Here is a 22,858-nt window from a genome sequence, read left to right as displayed (position 1 = left end):
CCTCTCTCTCTCTGCCCCTCCCACTCATGTGCACACACTCTCTCTCTCTCTCAAATAAATAAATAAATCTTTAAAAAATATGATTTCCCAGAAAATTAAATGGATGAAAATCTGCTTCTTGTCAAAAAACATAAGGTTTATGGTTTTCTCCAATGTTTATTTCAAAAGGATGCTTCACAATTAAACTTATTAAAATTATTTCAAACTCATACAACTCAAAACTAAAAATGCAATAATCCAATTAAAAAATGGGCAGAGGACCTGAATAGACATTTGTTGTTCAAAGACATACAGACGGCCAACAGACATGTGAAAAGGAGATCAGCATCACCAATCACCAGGGAAATGCAAATCAAAAGCACAAAGAAATATCACCCACACCTGTCAGGTTGGCTAGTATCAAAAGGCAAGAAAGAGTAAGTGTTGGTGAGGATATGGATAAAGGGACCTTTATGCACTATTAGGGAGAATTTAAATTGGTACAGTCATTATGGAAAATAGTATGGAAGTTCCTCAAAAATTAAAAATAGACATACCATAAGATTTAGCCATTCCACTTCTGGGTATTACTCAAATAAATAAAGAAAACTAATTTGAATTCATTCATTGCAGCATTATTTATAATGGCCAAGATACGGAAACAACCTAAATGTTCATCAACAGATGAAGAGATAAAGAAGATATGGTGTATATATACAATGGAATATTATTCAGCCATAACAAAGAATGAAATAGTGCCATATTATGCCATATTATGTTAAGCTAACCCAAAGGGTATTATACTAAGTGACATAAGACAGAGAAAGATAAATACCATATGATTTCACTTATATGTGGAATCTAAAAAACAAAACATACAAACAAACAAAATAAAACAAAACCAGATTCTGGTTGCCAGAGGGGAGGTGTTAGGGGAATGGGCAAAATAGGTAAAGGAGATGAAGAGGTACAGACTTCCAGTTATAAAATAGGTAAGTCACAGGAATGGAAGTACAGCATAGGGAATAGTTAATAATACTGTAGCAACTCTGTATGATGACAAATAGTAACTACACTTACCATGGTGAGCATTTCATATTGTATATAAATGTCAAGTCACTCTTGTACACCTGAAACTAATGTAATATTGTATGTCAACTATACTTCAGTAAAAAATAAAGCAAAGAATCAAACAAAAACAAAAACAAAGTCATTTCAAACTTAATGATTATGAAAAGTAAGCCACAAACCTAGCAATATATTTCACATGAAATTACTGACATGTTTGTCAATAGGAATTTCTTGGAAATATACATTTAAAACTTCTCTCTAAATTCCTAGACAAATAACATATAGAAAATATTTCTAAAAGGAATAATGGTAAATATTTTCTATCAAGAAAGTAATAGACTATTATTGTAATTGACTATCTTTTAACAGATAAAATTATGTTACTGCAGAAAATCAAAATTATCTTTTCAGTAACTTCTTCTAGAGGCTCAGCAAGAAGTAAGAACAGATAGCTTCGAAATTGGGATAAAAAATAAATACATATCCTTGTAAATGCAGAATAACTAACAGAAGACACAAACTCCATTTACTCAGCTTGAATACAAGTTTTCCCTCATACCTTTACAGGAAATTAATGAAAATCAATAAATATTATATTTTCCTATATCTGATTTGGTTTCTAAAACAAATATGGAATTTCTTAGGATAAATAAAAATTACTACAAGTCAGGTAAAATAAATTTTCAAGGAATGAAAATATCTTTTAACATCTTAATATTCAACTATGGAGTAAGTATTTCATTTCTTCATTATAATTCCTAGTATGTTGAAAATGAGAAGAAATGCTATTTGTTGTATTTCTCATGAAAACAATGCAACTGCATTGTTGCTAAGTCCTTAAAATGAACCACTTTCAAAATCTTAGAAGGCTATAAATTCCCTGTTGAACACCTGCATTGTTTTCAAGGCCATCAATAGATCTTTGTGTATATCATTTACTAGAATGTGCAGTCATCAGTATTTTGATTAGTGTTGCCCTAGCTGACTGACATACTTCTGATTGATTAATTTCTAAGAAAGATTATTTAACTACTTTTGAACAGAGACAAGATAGACCATCTATGGGAATAATTTAAGAATTATTATATATAATGTGATGGTGAATTTATGTGTCAACATGGCTGGACCACAGTACCCAGGTATTTGGCTAAATATTATTCTAGACGTTTCTGTGAAGTTATATTTTTTTTAGATTAAATTGACATTTACATCAGTAGACTCTCAATAAAGCAAATTATACCCCATTATATGGGTGGGCCTCAATCAATTTGGTGATAATAGTAAAAAAACTGACATTCCCCAAAGGAAAGGGATTCTGCCAAGCAGACTGCCTTTGGCTTTGAGCTGCAATTCAATTCTTCCATGGGTCTTCTGCCTGCCAACCTACTTTGCAGATCTTGGACGTGCCAGCCTCCATAGTCATGGAAGCCAATACCTTAAAATCTCTCTCTCTCTCTTTCTTGGTATATACAAATTTTATATACAAACATATAACATACAGTGTTGCTGAAATAACTGTAATATCAGGATTCTGAAATATATATATATATATGTACAAATATACAGATACATATGCACACAAACAATATACAATTATCATTATATCTGAATCATATATATATATGTGTATATATATATATACACATATCATATATATATATATATATATATATATATATACAGAGAGAGGTGGTAGGGGAGGAGCGAAGGAGGGAGCATGGAAGAGAGAGACAGAGAGAGAGAGATCTGTTTCTCTGGAGATCTGTTTCCCCAACTAATACACACGGTATATTTAGACTTGAAAAACTGCAATTGATTTTAAAATTAATGTTATTTGAATATGTCAAGGGTTTTATTTTTTATTGATACTTAACTTCAGTACCAATCATCCAGAATAAACATGGGGAAATGTGTGATTTTAATATTAGGCATATTTTCAGCTATGTTAATTGTCTAAACTCTATCACTGTCATAAAATTAGGGATATCTCAGTCTTTGAAAGTATTTGTTGGCAGTAATATTACTGGGAAATAATATTAATAACTTCCCTCCCTAAAGCTGTCATCTAATTTGGCTTCGCTTAAAACTTAATTGGGAGAGGGGAGCAAAAATTTATTTGCATTCTTTCCAATATGGAATTAACATTTATCTATTTCATAGTGAAAAAAAAATAACATTTATTTAACCCAATTCTATTCTAGACGTGTATAAGTTAAAAGTAAAATCTATAGGTAATTATATTTCCAACACTTCTTCTCTCTGAATAGGAAAGGATACGTTTAATTTCAGATGTGAGGGCTGTTTGTTTTTTTTATATACCAAGGTTCTATGTCTATACTACTCCCATTATTTTCCCAGTTAAAGTTAGTTAAACAACAGAAATTTAGATCTCACAGCTTTGGATTCTGGAAGTCTGAGATCAGGTGCCAGCATGGCCGGTGAGGGCTCTCCTGCAGGTCACAGACTTCCCTTGGTGTCTGCACATAGTAGAAAAGCTAAGGAGCTTAGGTTGACTCTTTTATTAGAGAACTAATCCCATTCGTCAGGGCTCCACCCTCATGACCTAACCACCTCTTAAAGATCCCACGTACTAATATCATCACTTTGCGGGTGAGGATTTCAATATATGAATGTTGGAGGAGATACAAACACTCAGACCATAGCAAATGAGACTGGACAAACTTTTGCAGATTTCCTGTATGAATAACACTGGTTAAAGTCTTGTCTTTAGTACTTACTAGTTATGCAAACTTGGACCCTTTCGTAACTTCTCTAGTTCAATTCCTTCCTCTTTAACTATGGGCTTAAAGGTATCTAACACATGAACTGGTAAAGAATAAATGTGAAATGTTTAAAAGGCTCTTTGTAAATAAAGAAAGGCTCTATCAATATATTCAGTATTTTTTTGTGTGTGTGTATTTTTCTGGGGAGAGTGATGCTTTGAGACGACAATCTATTTCAATTTTTTTTTCAAGTTCTTTTTCTTTTTCTCCTAAAACATCACCACTCACTAGCAGCTAGTTCTAAAAGTTGTCTACATGCAACAAAGTCCTACTTCAAGACTATTACATAAAGCCTACAACTTTGCCTCTTTCAGATGTTCCAAATTAGCTCTTCTCCCATACAGCAGAAAAAAAAAAAAAAAATCTAACCTAAATTACACATATATGTAGTCTTTTTCCACCACAGAAATTTTAACATATTAAATACATTAAATGATTCCAGTTTTTAGTGGTTTCATTTTTAAGATATGCATTACTACTGGTGTCTACTTATAATCAACTTAACAAACTGTTTTCAACACTTGTTTACTGTCCCCTGCAATTTAGAGCAACTCTGGGTCTAAACTGATGGTGAATTCATCTACCTTAAGAGCCCTAAACTAAACCGACTGACTCAGCTACTCAGTAGTAGCAGTATCTTACCTGATTTTTCCTTTTTGCCATACTCAGGATGCAAAAAATAAAAATAAAACATAATTCATATACACTGGCAGAATCATTTCCTAAAAACTGCTGTGCCTTTTTCCTTTCTTAAGCAGCACTAGCCTGGGCTGAGATCTTTCACTCTAAAATTCATATCAATTGCAAAGTATATTTTTGAAGATTGAATAAACTAGCGCATGTAAAAATATTTAACACATGACCAAGAATGCACTATTTTCACGAAATTTGAATCTCTTCATTATTTCCCACTTTTCATCTCCAAGTCAAGGGATGTTTTTTTTAAGATTTTATTTATTTATTTGACAGAGACAGACACAGCGAGAGAGGGAACACAAGCTGGGGGAGTGGGAGAGGGAGAAGCAGGCTTCCCATGAGCAGGAAGCCCAGTGCGGGTCTCGATCCCAGGACCTTGGGATGAGGGCCACCCAGGCACCCCGTCAAGGGATTTTTCTTACCGATACCGTTATTTCATATTTTCTTCATACATGTGCTATTCTGTTTAGATTATTTCAGTTAAATTGGAAAATTGTTGAGTTCTGCTAAAGGTAACTCTTTATTTATAATATACAGTATAATTCTTTTTTTTAAAGATTTTATTTATTTGTCAGAGAGAGAGAGACAGACAGCACAAGAAGGGAGAGGGGCAGAGAGAGAGTGAGAAGCAGACTCCCCACTGAGCAGGGAACCCAATGTGGGACTTGATCCCAGGACCCTGAGATCATGACCTGAGCAGAAGGCAGCCACTTAACTGACTGAGCCACCCAGATGTCCCTATATAGTGTAATTCTATAACATTTATTTTTTACCTTTGTTATAGAAATGCCTGTGTTAAATAATGCACATTTTCACCTTAGTATATTCACTTCCCATAATTTGTCATGTAAGCCAATTGCCAAGGAAACAAGGACAGTGAAGAACTGAGATATGTCACCTGCCAGAGTTCTACTGGAAGTTGGTGACAGAGAATTAAAATTCACAACCTCAGAAATTCAATGTGGAGTTGAGCACATTCTCTTACAACCTCCATTCCACACCAGAATGGAGGATAGAAAGGAAAAAAAAAAAAAAGAACAAAAAATCTGTTGATTGTTTGCTGAGATCTAAATCATAGATTGCAGACTGCCACAATAAACTGCCCAACTCTGTCAATCCGAATGATGGAAGCTGATACTCTCAGAGTGGTTTTTCTGCCTCATGCCTCTTGGGAGAACCTCTTCTTCATCTCACCAGTGAGATCTACAGATGCCAAGAAAACATATTGTCTGGAGGCATATCCTAATCCAGAGGAGTGACTTAGCCACTACTTTAGCTCAAAGCCTACTACCATGAAGCTTCCTTTGGGTAGGTTTCTGTCCTGGGACATAGGATTGGAGAAAACAAATAACAAGACAAATTTAGTTTCTCAGTTATGTGGCCACCACCCAGAGGACTGTATGGTTAAGATTAGAAAACCTAAGCAATACACCAAAGAAAAATTGAGGGAAGGAAAAAAATCAACCAAAGAGAAACCAGAAAAAGGTAGTATTCATTTTCTGTAGTTTAGACAAAAGCTACATTTTAAATAATATATCAGTAATGTAATAAAATCAATATTGGTTAGTAACCATTCCATGCTAGCCAGAAAAATGGGTGTCTCACATTGTCATTGAAAGGTACATTTCTTTATGTGTGAATATTACAGTTGAAAAGATAAGGTAAGGAAAGGATATGAAAAACTGTCATGTCTTTAAGTATATTGTACAATTCTCAGAAAACATCAACATACTATAAATCATAAGAAAAATAGTTTAAAATATAACTCAATTAACAAAAACAAACAAGCAAAGCCCTCTGCTATAAGGATTAGGACTTACTAATATAAACATTTGAACTCTTTCCAGCCAGATTGGTTTTCACTAAGTTTCCTAGGAGACAGGGAAGGAAAAGGGAAGAAAAATACTATGTTTTTGAGGAATGGTAAATTGCATAAGGGCAGCACCAGAGAGCAGTCTAAAAGATATTCATGTGAAGCAGCAGAGTCAGTGACCGAAACAATCTAATTAGAATGTAGGAACTCTCTCTCAATCACTTGGGTAGAGTTGACACAACTCATACTATGTAGCCTGTAACATATTAAATGAAAAGTGATAAACAATAAAAACAAATAGTATGTTTAATAGTGTTTTTAGGAAGTTCTATGTCATTATCAGCTTCTCTGTGACAGAGGAATTACTTTTAAAGTGGATCCAAAGCAAATCATTATTTAAACCCATACTAGAGCACAAGAACAAAAAAGCAGAAGCAGAAATTAGGGTTCTCAGAGAATGAAAATAAAAAACCACTTAGAGAAGTAAGATTTTTTTTTAGTAACTATAAACACACATTGGAAAAAGTCACATCAGTGGAAAACAAATTACCACAGGAATTGGTTAATTATGTAAGCTATTATATATATAAATTTGAGTAAAGGTACATATAGCATGGAGGCAATATTTTCAAGAAGTAAGTTCCCTGACAAAAGGAAGTGTAAAGACGCTGTAATAGACAAATAGTATGGAACCCAGACCAGAATATCAGCTGAAAAGAAAGCAAAATCTAAATGCAATCTGGACCAAAACTGCAACAATTTCCTCAGATAAATTTGGCCAAAGGTATGCTCAATCCCTAGAGATGAGCTATTACTAGTTTACTAACAGAACACTGTGAGTTTTTACTGTTTGATACATCCTTCCATTACTGTGTAACTCTTACTATTATGATTATTTTTCAGATAATCCTCCCACTGTTTTATCAAAGTTTCCATTTAGTTATGCAGTGATTGAATTAACCTTTACATTTTCTATTTCTACTAAGTCAGTAGGATCTGGTGATGGAGCATGCACATGAAAACTAAAAAAATTTCGGGCGCCTGGGTGGCTCAGTTGGTTAAGCGGCTGCCTTCGGCTCAGGTCATGATCCTGGAGTCCCGGGATCGAGTCCCGCATCGGGCTCCCTGCTCGGCAGGGAGTCTGCTTCTCCCTCTGACCCTCCTCCCTCTCATGCTCTCTGTCTCTCATTCTCTCTCTCTCAAATAAATAAATAAATAAAATTAAATTAAATTAAAAAAAAGAAAACTAAAAAAATTTGAATTGGACACAATTTGGGGCTTTTCTTCCTTTTGGAAATGAATACTTTTTTTGTAGAGGAAAACTTTTTCTTAAATAATACTACAGAAAAGAATAACCAATCCCTTCTATCCATCATGCTACACATCCAATCTATCACAATATCTAAAAGTTTCTCTTTCATTCCCAAATGCTTCATCCTCCTATGTTTCAGTATTTCCACTGGTCTCAAGTTAACCAAAGTCCTTGTCATTTTGCTATTCAAGGGTCACCAAACTGATATCCTTAAATAAAATTTACCTGTACATTGCAAACATTTCCTAAGCTCTGCTTTCTCACCTCCTCACTGTTCCAACACCTGATTTAATCAGCCCATTTCTCATAGAATGAGGTAAAAACGCATTAAAGAATCAGTCAATGTTTCACTGCCCCATCTCCAGACTTATTTTCCAAGTTGTCCCCTTTATTTAAGTTAAACATTCACATTTGGTAATTAACATGTGTTATGTGGAAATTTTTCCTCTCTCAGTAACTTTACCAATTTTTAAATTTTATTTTTAAAGATCATTTCTAATTGCAATCTGGAGAATAAAGAGAAGTAACACTGAAAGCAGAAGAATTATTTACAAGACAAATACACCAGCAAAGAAGAGAGATGAACTAAGGCAGTGCTGGTAAGTGAGGGTAAGAACTAAGGCAGTAAGGCAGATAAGCCTTACAGGTAACATTATCTTCATTGTTCCAACATTTTTCTTCTGAATGCATACTGTTTTTTGTTTTGTTTTGTTTTTTGTTTTTACATTTGCTTGACTTTCTCGGTACTAATCACTATCTTTCTTCAGGGTTCTTCAAAGAAATAGTAAAACCCTTGTTTCATGAGGCATACACATGAGGTAATAGTTTTGTCTTTGTTTTTTGGTATGGTGGTTAAGTAGGAAAACACACCTCCTGAGCCCCACTCTAGCTCCAATCTGTACTGATTATCCATTATACTGGAAATGATTTCTTACCATTTCCAGGATACATTGTTTCTTCCTCTTTTTTCCTTTCCTTTTCTTCTTTCTTTTTCTTTTTCTTTTTCTTTCTTTCTTTCTTTTCTATGAGCTTGCATTAATGTAAATGCTTTATTCTACCCTCATACTTGATGGATAATGTAGAAAGTTTGTGAACAATTATGTTGGAAATAAATATTCTTTAGATTTTGAAGGGTTTTCTTCACCTTTAGATTTTGAAGGTTGTTTTGATAAACTGACACCATTATTTAACATGATTTTCTTGGCATACACTAACTCTCACTGTTTCTTTCTGGAAGCTCTTTTTTTTTTTTTTTTTATTTTTTTTTTTGAGAGAGAGAGAGAATGAGAGAGAGCACATTGGGGGGGGGGGGTCAGAGGGAGAAGCAGACTCCCTGCCTAGCAGGGAGCCTGATGTGGGACTCCATCCAGGGACTCCAGGATCATGACCTGAGCTGAAGGCAGTCGCTTAACCAACTGAGCCACCCAGGCGCCCTTTCTGGAAGCTTTTAAGGTCATTAATTTTTCTCAGGATTTTCAAAACTGTGTGGCAATTATACCTTAATATGGGTAATTTAAAAATTCTTTGTCCAGGTATTCGGCGTGCTCTTTGAACTGGCAATTCCATGTCCCTCAAATTTTCTTCAATCATTATTTTATAATTTCCTCCTGACCAGGCTTGCAATCACCCTGGAACTCTCATCAGGAGGATTTTTAGATTCCCAGGATCTATCCTCAAGTTTCTTGAATAATTTTTTTCTTATTTTTATATCACCATTTATTTCTTTCTACTTTCAATGATTTCCCAAAATGTCTTTTTCACTATTTATATTTATATTTTAGCTAACAAACTTCAAATTTCAAAAAAAAAATACCTTCCCATATTCTGATTGTTTCTTTATCACTATTCTTGTTTTAAGAATTAGAGATTTCTGGGCGCCTGGGTGGCTCAGTCGTTAAGCGTCTGCCTTCGGCTCAGGTCATCATCCCAGGGTCCTGGGATCGAGGCCCACATCGGTCTCTCTGCTCCGCGGGAAGCCTGCTTCTCCCTCTCCCACTCCCCCTGCTTGTGTTCCTGCTCTCGCTGTGTCTCTCTCTGTCAAATAAATAAATAAAATCTTAAAAAAAAAAAAAAAGAATTAGAGATTTCTTCTGTTCTTTGTAGTCTTTGTTCCCTTCATATTCATTTCTGTTTGGTGTAGATTTCCTCAAATGTGTCATAATTCTTGGCTGTATTTTCATGATACACTGTGAGGCATAAAAACTGCTATCTGGAAGCTCTGTGAGCCTGTATGGGCATTGTGAGTGAATGACATTTGTTGCACAAAGGTTGAGTAGAGACCTCCAAATTTCAATGCTTATAAGTCTTTTCTCTTATAGCCTGTCATTGTCTCCAGAGAAGAATCCAGCATTCTCCTTCCTTGGGGATATAAGCTTATATACACTAGTGAACTGGGAGCTGAATATGCGGCAACAGGCTGCCCAGCTTTTTTATATATAGAATTTGACTTGATCTCTCTCCATCTTTAGTACACCCACCCTACAATGCCTTCATTGGGCTTGGAAGGCTCTAATCCACAGTCTCTCAGATTCATATCTCAAGAGCATACAACTATCATTTGTTCAAGGTGGACTGAGGTAGGGCTGATTTTCAACAGATCCTTGCTCTTCTATTGCCTCACGCTCACACTCTGAAATTCTCCACATCTCCATTCCATGCACTTGTAAAAGTTCTGAGTGAGAGACTGACTTGTTCCACCGGGCTTCCTGGCCAACACTCAGGCTCAGTGTAATTTGCACCAATAGGCCAATTACCAATGATCTGTTTTTGATTTTTTGTAATTTATTGACTTTCATGTTTTAGTATTTCTTAAGTTCACCTGCCCCTTCTCTCCTTCATCTTTATGGATTTATACCATTGTAAAATCTAGTTCAGTCATTTTAGTGTGTTTTTGTTTATTTTGCTTTTTTGTAGGAAACCGAGATAATCTCCTATGTTTAGTAAAAAATCCTGGTGATATATTTGAAATGGAAGAAAGTTTCAAGAAAATAAAATACAAAGGGTTGGGCAGGAAGTCAGCAATGGAAGAAATGTCCTTGAGTGGGAAGATGTAACACAAAGCAGTACAGCAATGAGGGTATGGATAAGGACACTTAAGGGGCTTTTAATTTGATTGGTGTTCTAGATAAGGGACATGACTGAACTAACCAACCCCATAAGTACAGGTCACCCCAAGATAAAGTCCCAATATCAAAAGCTCAATAATGAAAGTAGATTTCAATCTTTGAGCAGTATTCAAATACTACACTACTGAGGATAATTTTTGATACTTTTTTGACAACTTTGTCCTCAGATCAAGGTGACTAGATTGCTCAAGCTTTGTATGATGTAAAGCAGAAGTCCTGGGATGGCATTGGAAAAGTAGGTATTGGGGTTTTATGACCTCACTGTTAAAAAGCAATATATTAGGTATTGCTTTGATATTGATCTTAAAACTTCAAGTTTTCATAATAGCTAACTAGATAATCACCAACCTGGATGAATGTATCAGTCCTTTATTGGTCTTTGAATTCAACATTTTCCACTTTATCTTGTATTCTTTTTTTTTTTTTTTTTTTTGATTTTATTTATTTATTTGACAGAGAGAGACACAGTGAGAGAGGGAACACAAGCAGGGGGAGTGGGAGAGGGAGAAGCAGGCTTGCCGCTGAGCAGAGAGCCCGATGCGGGGCTCGATCCCAGGACCCTGGGACCATGACCTGAGCTGAAGGCAGACGCTTAACGACTGAGCCACCCAGGCACCCAAATTTTCCACTTTAAATTATTCTATACTCTATAAGCTAGATCATCACCAATAAAGCAATGGTCCCCCCAAATTTAGAAAAATATGTAAACAGCCTCAATAAATGCATACTTTATTTCCTGAGCTGTAAACTGGGGAATAATTATAGTTCCGCTGGCTTCATGTGCATGTGACTTAAGCAATTACACAGAGCCCTACACGTAGAAGATTCTTGATTTAATGTTCAGTTTTTGCCATATTGAAATTATTAATAGTTTTTGGACAAAGGGCCCCACCTTTTCACTTTGCACTTGGACTTGCAAATTATGTAACTGGTTCTGTTCCCACCTCATACAGCTGTTATAAGAACTAAATGAAGCAGCACAGTGCCCTGTAGATATTAATCCTTCAATAATGCCAGCTGCCAGCCTTATTAGAATAATTGTTGTTGTTATTATTATTATTATTAGCAATAGTGTAGTAGTATTAAAAATAGCACTTTATTCAGTAGTACTCAATTACACCATACTCATTATTCACTCATTCTTCAACATAGAAGCATTCATTATTTCTTATGTGTTAGATGCTGTTCTAAGGAATATATTAAAATCACCAGTTTATCTATATTCTCAATTAGACCATAACATTCTTTAAAAAAAAGAGAACGTATCGTGTTCATTTCAATAGCTCCATGCCTACCAAATATAGTTGCTCCACAATTATTTGTTGGAAAAATAAATGGCTAAGTGTTTTGAAAGTACCTTATAAGTTATTAAGCCATATACAATGAAAACTATTTTTATTATATCCATTCATTTTAACAATTTTATATTAGGTGCCTTCCAATTTAACTTTTAACTGGGTTCTGCCCACCTACTCACTCCCCTTGGCAAATATTGCTAAAAGCATGGTCCTTTTAAATATTATAAAGCATCACGCATACTACATCCATTAGGAACAAGGCAAAATTCTCAAAATTTGACACACTTAAAAGTCAAAGATTATAATGGAATAGGTCATTGATGCAACTGCATTGTCTTACAACATTCAAATCCCTTCATCATCATACTAGGAACACATCACTTCTACCAATAGCATGATGGTATGATGTCCAATGATATATAGTATTTAACTAATTATAAAACCCTTGCCACTACCATACAAATACCAAATCACAATCTTGTTCAGTCTTTTAAGAAGATGGTTCCTGTCACAGCAGGCAAAAAATAAGTCATTTGGCTATAAAGGCATTTTCTATTCAGAAGCTCAGTACTTATCTCCAAATACCTCCACTTAAAAAAAGAAAGGTCCAATTAAACTCAGTTCTTTTGAAAATCAGCCTAATTAGAGATATCGGGGGATTACTGCCAAGAAATCAGATTGTTTTACTTTCAAGTTTTATAGACTCCATATGCTTGATAGGTTATATAGAGCTGACATGTTTATAAGGTATTTCAGTTCTCTGAATTGCGTAAAAGATTGTAGCTTCATCATGTGGACTTTGCCACTTAAGTAATTCTAGTTTTCATGAAGATATCAATTACATGTTGCTGCACATGAACTGGTCTACTTGAAATGCTTGTTTCCTGCACAATTATGCCACAGGTTTAGTGATAATGTTGGTATAATGAAAATAACCATTGTTAAGTTCCACCTCTGTGGAAAGCCACTGAAAGTTCTGAAGCTAAGAAAACAAAGATAGTACAGTTGACCTTTGAACAATGTTGGGGTTAAAGCACTTACTCCATGCAGTCAAAAACCTGTGCATAACTTTTGAGTCCCCCCAAATTTAACTACTAATGGTCTACTGTTGACCAGAAGCCTTACCAATACCATTAAGTTGATTAACACATATTTTGTATATGTATTATATACTGTATCCTTACAATAAACCAAAGTAGAGAAAAGAAAACATTATCAAGAAAATCATAAGGAAAAGAAAATACATTTACAGCACTGTGCTATATTTATAAAAAAATTCAGGTATAAAAAAAATCGGGGAGAAGTAGACCTATGCAGTTCAAACCTGTGTTGTTCAAGGGTCAACTGTACATGCAAAAAATGTAACAACTGTTCTGAATCTATTTGACACATTTATAGATAAAAGGGTTAGAGATTTATAGGCACCATCTGACTGAGGTAAATAATAATTAATAATAATATTAACAGCTACCATTTACAAATGTCATGCTATGTACTCAGTGTTATATTCATTGTCAGTTGATTTTCACAATAGCTTTAAGAGACAACATGAATGTGCTTATAAAGATAGAGATGCTCTAAGATAGTTCGGACTTAAAGGCCATCCTGAGAAATGCCAGAATGAATGGAAGTTGCAGTCAAGTTACCAATCTGGTGAAACTGGATTGACATCTAAGAGAAGTATGGCACATCTGTGATCATAATTTATTTGGCAAAGGATGCAAAGGGTAGATTTAGAAGAAAAGTCCATTTTATCTGTCTGGGGTTATAACGTGATAATACTTAGTTTATAGAGTTTTAACATTTTGTCCCCTTTTCAGTGAACCACAGTAAAAATATTCACTGACCATAAAAAAAATAACATGATAATACTAAAATTATTATAAATATTGTAGTCAAATGGTCAAGAAAATATAGAGGAAAATTGAACTGAGAATGTTAAACTCTTATTAATTCCAACATTTAATTATTAATGTTAATAGAGTATTTTTTTACTCATTTAAGATACATAACAGAATTGAAAACCATGAACTGCCTAAAAAGGTACATGTAAAAGAATAGTGGTAGCTAGTTATATTTTGTTTTTTAGGGTGGCAAGACCTAAATGTAGTGGCAGAAAAATTTACTGAGACTTTGAGCTACCAGTAGTGGTTAGCACTGACTTCATCTGTTGTCAACAGTGTATTGTAAGCGTATTAGTGTTTTGTAGGCATGTATTTATATATGTGTGTAAAAGATCATTTAATTCAAAACATATTTTACATAGTTTTTTCAATACTGACTGTTCTGATAATACAAGCTTCCCTATTTCTTCCTCATATTTCAGAAGTCAGTAACCCAATTTGAACTTCCTGCAAAGAACATGAGATGCTGAATTTCCAAAGAAAAACAGCAATTCTGGACTATTCACAGACTTCCATTTTGTATGAAATGAAAGATTTTCAATAACAATGAAATTCATTTCCTTGCAAAGAAAAATGGATGCAAGTATGAATTCATGAAGGAACACCACGGATGTCTCTATATAGGCCAAGCCACACAGTGTGTTTTCAGGGAAGTCTGTGACTATAAACTTCTTAATACCTTGGTTGATAATTTGTAAATACTATATTTTTAAAGTCAGTTTTGCTTTGAGTTACTACTTCAAATATAATCACAAAAAAATTTTAAGGGGTTGGGGGAGGGGCAGAAGGTGAGGGAGAGAGAGAAACCCAAGCAGGTTCCATGCCCAGTGTGGAGCCCAACACGGGGCATGATCTCACAACCTCGAGGTCCTGACGTGAGCAAAAACCAAGAGTCAGAGGCTTAACCGACTGAGCAACCCAGGCACCCACAAAATTCTTTTATTACTATCCAATTTGAACAATGCTAAAAATACCTGAACCAAAATATTCTCTTATATTTTGTCTGACCATGTGAGTAATAATGAAATAGCTGTTTCAGTTAGCTTTAGGGACAGGTAAAAAGTGTACATCATTTCCTCCTGAAGCAAACATCTCATCAGCAAAATGTACTAGTGGTAGCTTTCCATCTACAAAGGAAGAGAGGAATAATAATTTCCCATAATGACATGTCTTCAAACTCCAAATTACCAAAGTATTATAAAATGGCAATGATGTAATTCAGTGATATATATATATAAATCAACTGTAAATTTATTTGTAGAAAGGTCTTCCTCGGAAAACAACTATGATATTTGTTCTAAAAGAATGACTAACATAACACAATAAAATTAAATTAAAAAAATAAAATAAAAGAATGACTAATTTCCTAATTAGTTAGCTCCATTTTAAAAGTACTTGTTTTGACATGTATACTGACCATATTTCTAAATTTCATGTGTCATTATTTTTTTTATTCTTAAATTATCAAGCAAATATTAGTTGAAAAACTCTAAACTGTGTATAAAATGTAAGGAAGTAACAATGAGTAAGACTTTGCTTCCTTCAATGGGCTTACTTTTGAAAGGAAAAATGCAGACTTGAAATACAGGTCAAGTACAACATGATAAAACCTTTAACAAAAAGCACACAGGTTTTGTCTCAATGGCACCAAGCAGTCAAGACTTAGTTGTGGATATTTTGCCTTTTCAGTTAAGCCCATGAATGGGCAGAAGAAAATATCAAGTAAATAGATATGACTCAGAAGGCTATTACAAGCAAGTAAATCATTCAGTAATCAGTTCAAGAGGGAAATATATGCCCTATTATGCTAAAAATTCATCTGTAATTTTCAATTAAAGTCATATTTTACTTAATTTATTTTGATTGAAATCCATAGTTAACTTTGCTATCTCACAGCCTGTACCATGTAGGTATACACCTGTGCCTACCACATAGTTTTCCAAACAAATATCTGTTGAAAAATCTGTCATTGATACAATAGAGTACCCCACTTTGAGAAAATATTTTCCCAAATGTTTCTTCATACTAAGGTTAACTATATGTACCAATATATTTTTGACAAGTTAGCATGGATAATCAAGAAAAGAAATACGATGCATTTATCTCGTCCTATTAAATAAATACAACATATTAAGAGAAAAATCACTTTAAAAATAACACAAATGTTTAAGAAAAGCAATGTACAAATGAAAAATTATCTATTTGGCATGCTCACTTAGGAAACCATCTTTTCTAAAAGTATAGACCTATATATATAACCATTTTTGTTCTATTTATTGGTTTTAAATGGAACTTTTAAGAGGAAGACTAAAAGACACCTGCTATAGGGAAATACAGATTGGTTACTAATAATCATTAGTATCATTACTCTTATGTTCATAGAGAATATATAAAAATAACAAAAGTCTGATTGTCTTCTTATATAAATAGTATTTCTTGTTATAAATAGTATTTTAATGGCCATGGAATACTAATTTCCTCTCTCACAAGAAATAATAGTAAACATCCATTATCCCTTAGCACATTAGAAATACATTTCAGTTTGGAATATAATGTGAAGTTTTAAGTATAGATTGAAATATAATTGAAAGTATAAACTAAAATATTAAACTGGATGTAGTAAAGAATCATCATGTACCTGATGTAGTCCTTACAAACTGTAATTAGATAACTAGCATGCATGTTTATTTTGCTGAAAAAAAAAAATGAACCTCCCTATATAGGTATAACCTTGATAACAGAAAATAGATGGATAATATATTAACAATTACATAAAGTCTAAAGTAATAAGCTTGAAATTTATTTGCTTGAGCCTAATGAGTACAATTATTGGTGTAATCATTAAAATAGCTTTATGTTACACATTTTGGTTTATTCAATTTTTTAAGTGCAAATTACATGTCAGAAATTGCCATTATACTAAACTTCTCAAAAGTCCAATAATATGTGTTTATTCAGAATAAATAAGATTTCTAAAGTCAGAGAGAGAAAAACAAATACCAGATGATTTCACTTAGATGTGAAATCTAAAAAACAAAGCAAATGAAGCAGGAACAGACCCATAAATAGAAAACAAACTGATGTTTGCTAGATTATGGAGGGGTGAGGGGAATAAACAAAATGGGTGAAAGGAGTGGGAGGTACAGGATTCCAATTATGGAATGAATAAGTCATGGGGATAAAAGGTACAGTATAAGGAATATGGTATTATAATAGCATTGTATAGTGACAGATGGTAGCTACACTTGTGAGCATAGCATAGAGTTTTCAAATCACTATGATGTACACCTGAAACTAATGTAACATTGTATGTCAACTATACTTCCATTAAAAAAACAAAGTTTCCAAAATCATATATTAGATATCAGATCTTAGCATTATTAGTTGTAAATGCCAACAACACAATATTGTCATAACTGGGATTTTAATTTGGTGATTTATTCAGTGTTTCTTATACTAGGCATTAACAACAATCAGTTACAAGGTCTATCTAATTCTTCAGCAGTATTTACCTATTATCAAAGCATAACTGTGAACTGGAATATAGGGATTTAATCAAAGGGAAATGAGATTCTCCGCTTTTATGAGCTCTAATATGATGCTAGAAGCACAAATAAATTCAATAGGATTTAATTCACAAAACAGAATCACAAAGACTTACAGAAACAATACCTCTTTCTTCAATTAGCTAAAAATTAATACCCAGGAAGGACAGTGGCCTAACTCCTATGGTTCCCTTACAGTGTCAGAGTCCTGATTATATTAGGGCATTTTCATCCTGTCTTTTCATTCTCAAATCCCCCAAAGTAAAAGGAGGTCACTTAAAAACACCTTTCTTCATAGATTTAGCTTAGCATGCATTTTTCTAATGAGTTTAGCCATCATCTCAGCTAATTGAAATTGTATAGCCTAAACAATTGAGTTCGTTGGCACATACTTTGTGTATATTTTATATTCTGTAAATTGACACAAATAAAAAGATATAGAATTACATTTATTAACTCTAAAAACATAATGATATTATAAACATACAATCAAGTAATTACAATTAAGTCATCATACAATCAAGTAATCAAAAAATAAATGAACATTTTGGTAAAAATTTTAAAATAATAAGCAAGAAAAAAATCTGGTCATGGTCATAACAAAAGAAAAAAAAAGAACAAATCTTGACAAAATTTTCTGTATACTAATATACCTACAAGTAAGTCATTTATAAACTCACTAGACTTGCAAAATTTCACTGTCAGGTTTACATTTACCTTCCCTATCTTTTACTTTCCTATCTCCACTTCCCCACTCCCATTAACATTAGACAAATACCTATCTGCCTCAAATGATGTTTGACAAAGTCCATTCCTAAGCCCAAACTCTCTTAAAAAAATTTTAGAAAAATGAAAGAAAGAAAGAAAGAAAGAAAGAATTGATTCTGAAGAAATTATTGAATAGATTTCATTTCTTTTAGACCTTTATTTGAGTCTTATTAATGTTGACTCTTCTCTTCTAAGAGCACCTTAGTCAGCCACTGAAAAGATCTGGCTGATGCTTCAATAAAATGCATAAAAGTTCACTGTTACTTTCATCTGCAGGCAAAGAATCATGATATCCTGGGACACATGGCTGATAGCTTTCCTTATATAATTCTGATGAACTGCATCAAAGTTCCATTCAGTTTTGGTTGCCTCAGCAGCAGAGAAATGTAGACAGATTGGAAGTTCAGAGAAAAAAGCTCAAAATGACTAACGGAATCAAGTGGCATTATAAATAGATTAGATTAAAAGAAAAAAAAAAAAGGATGAATAGCTTGGTCCAGTGATAACTAAAAAGTTACATGAAAATATCCAGAAACATGGGGTGCCTAGCTGGCTCAGTTGTTAAGTGTCTGCCTTCGGCTCAGGTCATGATCCCAGGGTCCTGGGATCAAGTCCCTCATCGGGCTCCCTGCTTGGCGGGAAGCCTGCTTCTCCCTCTCCCACTCCCCCTGCTTGTGTTCCCTCTCTCACTGTGTGTCTCCCTCTGTCAAATAAATAAATAAAATCTTAAAAAAAAAGAAAATATCCAGAAACTTGATATAAATATTATTTAAGAAAATAATAAAATAATTTGGTACTGAGATAAATAGTATAAATAGATATCAAAATTTTAACAAGTGATTTTATATATAGCCAGTTTTGAGAAGTTACTCAGCCTTACAAATATGTACAAAAGAACTTGCACACATTTTGCTAAACAAGAATATATTGACCCAAGAAACTGTTATTATGTTGAAATGCATTCAATCAATAATTATTCCAAACTGATTTTTAACAGTAAAAAGTAAATGACAGAAATGAGAGAATTTCCATATAGTAAATTGTGTAAAACAAGTATACTTACAACAATTATTTTAATGTACCATGCACTATACTAAGGACTTTATATACCCTGAATAACCTATTCTGTGAGATGATGATGATGATGATGATGATGACAATGATGATGATGATGATGACGATTCCTAGTTTACTGTTGATGGAACCAAGTAAATTAGGAGGAAAGATAACGTGCCAAGGTCACACAGCTTGTTAATGGGAGACTCAGCTGCTGTAGGTTCCGGTGTCTATGCTTGCATCCTGTGACTCTGCTGCATCTCTGAAGTCCTGTACCTATTTAAATGCATCGTCCACATCAACTCACTTCAAAGCAAGTATCCTCACACCTGAATATCAAGGTAGCGGGGTGCTGCAGATCTATGCCATACAGCATTGGAGGCCATAGCAACATGTGATTATTGAGTGCTTGAAATGTTTATTTCAAATTGAGATGTGCTGGAAATGTAAAATACATAATGATCAAAGATTTAGAAAAAAATACAAAATATCTCAGTTTTGATACTGTTATATGTTAAATGAAAAATTTTTTGATATATTGGGTTCAATGAAATATATTATTAATTGCACGTGTTCTCTTTGCTTTTTTAATGTAGCTATGGAAAATTTTAAATGTATATGTGATTCACCTGTGTGACTCATTATATTTCTATTGGACAGCACTCTGGATGAATTCCATGGTCTGTGCTATTTCAAGTGTCTACAATCCGGTGCAAATGCTGTAAAATAGGTTTTGGAAAACCTTTTAAACCAGGATTTTAATTATTATGACTGGTTCTGTTAATAAACTTGAACAAAAAATGGGTTAATAAATGAATATCTATTTTAATTATCATAGCATTTCTTTTGTTAGTGTTCAGTATATTGCTATAAAAATTAAGTGAATTTTCTTTTAAAATTGACATGTTTTGAAATTTCATGTTCTAAAATGTAACAACAAAAGCTTTTTTTTATTTGCTATGCTAATTTTTGACCTAGCAATTAAAATACAATGTAAAATGAGTGTAATCCAAGAAAGCAGTTTAGAAATAAAGGCAAAAAGCCCAACAAAAGCCTAGTTAGGGTCTTCATGTAGCCTTGAATTTCTCCCACCTATTTTTATACTGATATTTACAATTGGAAAATGCCTCAAACTTAAAATCTGCAATATTTTAATATAATAATTTTACTCTGCAATGGTCAGTTTATGAATACCAAAGGATAACAGGAAATTGAACTTGTCAACCTAAAAACCATATCTAAACTTCATTAATTCTAGAAAATTGAGGATCAGGTTGAATCTATTTGTAATTGTCAGTGAATCTGAAAGACTTAAGGTGATGAATTTAAATATGTTGTTTTTGTTTCTAATCAACATACTATTTTACTTACCCTTAACTCTGAAATGCATCCTAATGTACCTTCAAAAACATCCTAGAATGCATATTAAGTACTATGTTTATGTTTACAAGTAAATCCCAACTTAAATTGGTATTTATGAGCCTTGAACAATGCAGTAATTGAGTTCTGTTTAATTTTTAAAGTCATAATTTTCTATTAGATATTTTCTCATATGATGATATTTTAATCATGAACACTGAAACAATTATTTTTATTACAATGTTAAAGGAAAATAAAAGCCCAAGCTTAAACATAATGAAAATGAATACTACCAATAAATTATGTAGTGTGCTCTCTTTTTACTCATTTCACATATTAAATCAAAATTTATTCACGTCTAGCTATTCACCTTACAAAAGAAAATAAATCAAACATCATCAAAGTGACATAATGTTTTGATGAATATGACAGATGACATCTGATTCACTGTAGTTTATATCTAACAAGGGCACCCTACCTGTCAGTTATCTTTCATTCATGAGATATAATAATTTTCCATGGTTGCACTATGAAAAAAAAGAAAAGGGAATATTTGTTTGTTAGCAAAAATTACATTAAAGGTTTTATTTAATGTCGGCTAGATTTAAATTCAGCCAATCTTTGAAATATATTCTTTATTAGTTTGCCTAGATATGTAAAGTGAAATATAATAGAATTTTGGATTTAGTGTCAGAAACAGTATTACTTATATGTTTTTTAAACCTTAATTAAAAACTGGAAATACCAGGTGCCTGGGTGGCTCAGTCGTTAAGCGTCTGCCTTCGGCTCAGGTCATGATCCCGGGGTCCTGGGATCGAGCCCCACATCGGGCTCCTTGCTCAGCGGGAAGCCTGCTTCTCCCTCTCCCACTCCCCCTGCTTGTGTTCCCTCTCTCACTGTCTCTCTCTCTGTCAAATAAATAAATAAAATCTTTAAAAAAAAACAAAACTGGAAATACCCTTGATGGTTGCCAAAGGAATGAGCGTGGCGGGGGGGGGGGGGGGCAAAATGGGTGAAGGGGAGTAGGAGACACAGGCTTCTATTTCTAGGATGATAACTTCCAACGACCTGAGAAGTTTTGGACTAGTGTTTGGTCTTTAAAAGGTTTTAAAAAACAGGAAATATACACGGACAATTTTAACACATTAAATTTTATCTTTAACCCCAATTACATTTATTGCTAGATCCTTTAATGTATAGATTTTCCTTTCTTTTTTCTCTTCATTACCAATTTATTTGTTGGTGACCTTGGGTGACTTTCTCACAGCATATTCTAAGGTCTGAATTTTGTTTTAAAATATCTTCATGGTGTTCTTATTATTTTGTTTTATATCTCCTTAAAAATGCGTGTTGAATCTAGATATTTGTTCAGATTCAGGTTTGAGATTTGGGACAAGAATACTTCATATGTATTGTTTTGTTATAAAAGTTTATCTTAAACTTTCTTTACTTCCTATGTTTAAATAATTATTCAGATCTCCAAAAGAAGTTAATATCCTGGTGATACTGGAATATCCTCTTAACATAAATAGGGACACTCTAAATACTATTTGTATCTACTTATTAAAATATGTACTACCAAGAATCCTATGAATAGGTGTACTTTTACCTTTATAAGATATGAAAGGCATTGATTACTTTAAACCAAGTTATTGTGATATAGTTTATGATATAGTTTCTGATAGTAGTTTGGGTGGTAGTTCCTGGTAAATAGAGGTCAGAGAAGAAAAAAAAAATGTATGGGAATAGACCACAAGTGGTATTTGATTAAAATACCTAGAAGCCTAGTATATTCATTTATATATTTGCTATGTTATTGGAATATTCCTTTTCATTTAACAGATATTAAATCTCTACAATGTTCAAGAGACAGTTCTGTGTATATAGGATACACCAGTGAACAGAATGATAAAAACCCCTAACATTAGTTAGACAATATATATATATATATCTTTAAATTTAATCAGCAGGTTCTTCTAAATATTCTTCATTTATGGCTATGACCCTATTTCTAACAATATGGAAAATACTCGTATCTTAATTTATGCTTTTCTTTCATTCTTCTCAACCCTAACAGAGACACCAAGATGTATATGTGGGAAAAAAAAGCGGACCAATGAGACAGAAATCTTTTTTAGTCCCTTTGGTC

Source organism: Phoca vitulina, unplaced genomic scaffold, assembly GCF_004348235.1.
Source record: "Phoca vitulina isolate PV1807 unplaced genomic scaffold, GSC_HSeal_1.0 scaffold5, whole genome shotgun sequence".
Classification (NCBI taxonomy): domain Eukaryota; kingdom Metazoa; phylum Chordata; class Mammalia; order Carnivora; family Phocidae; genus Phoca; species Phoca vitulina.
Note: the sequence above shows the minus strand (reverse complement) of the source record.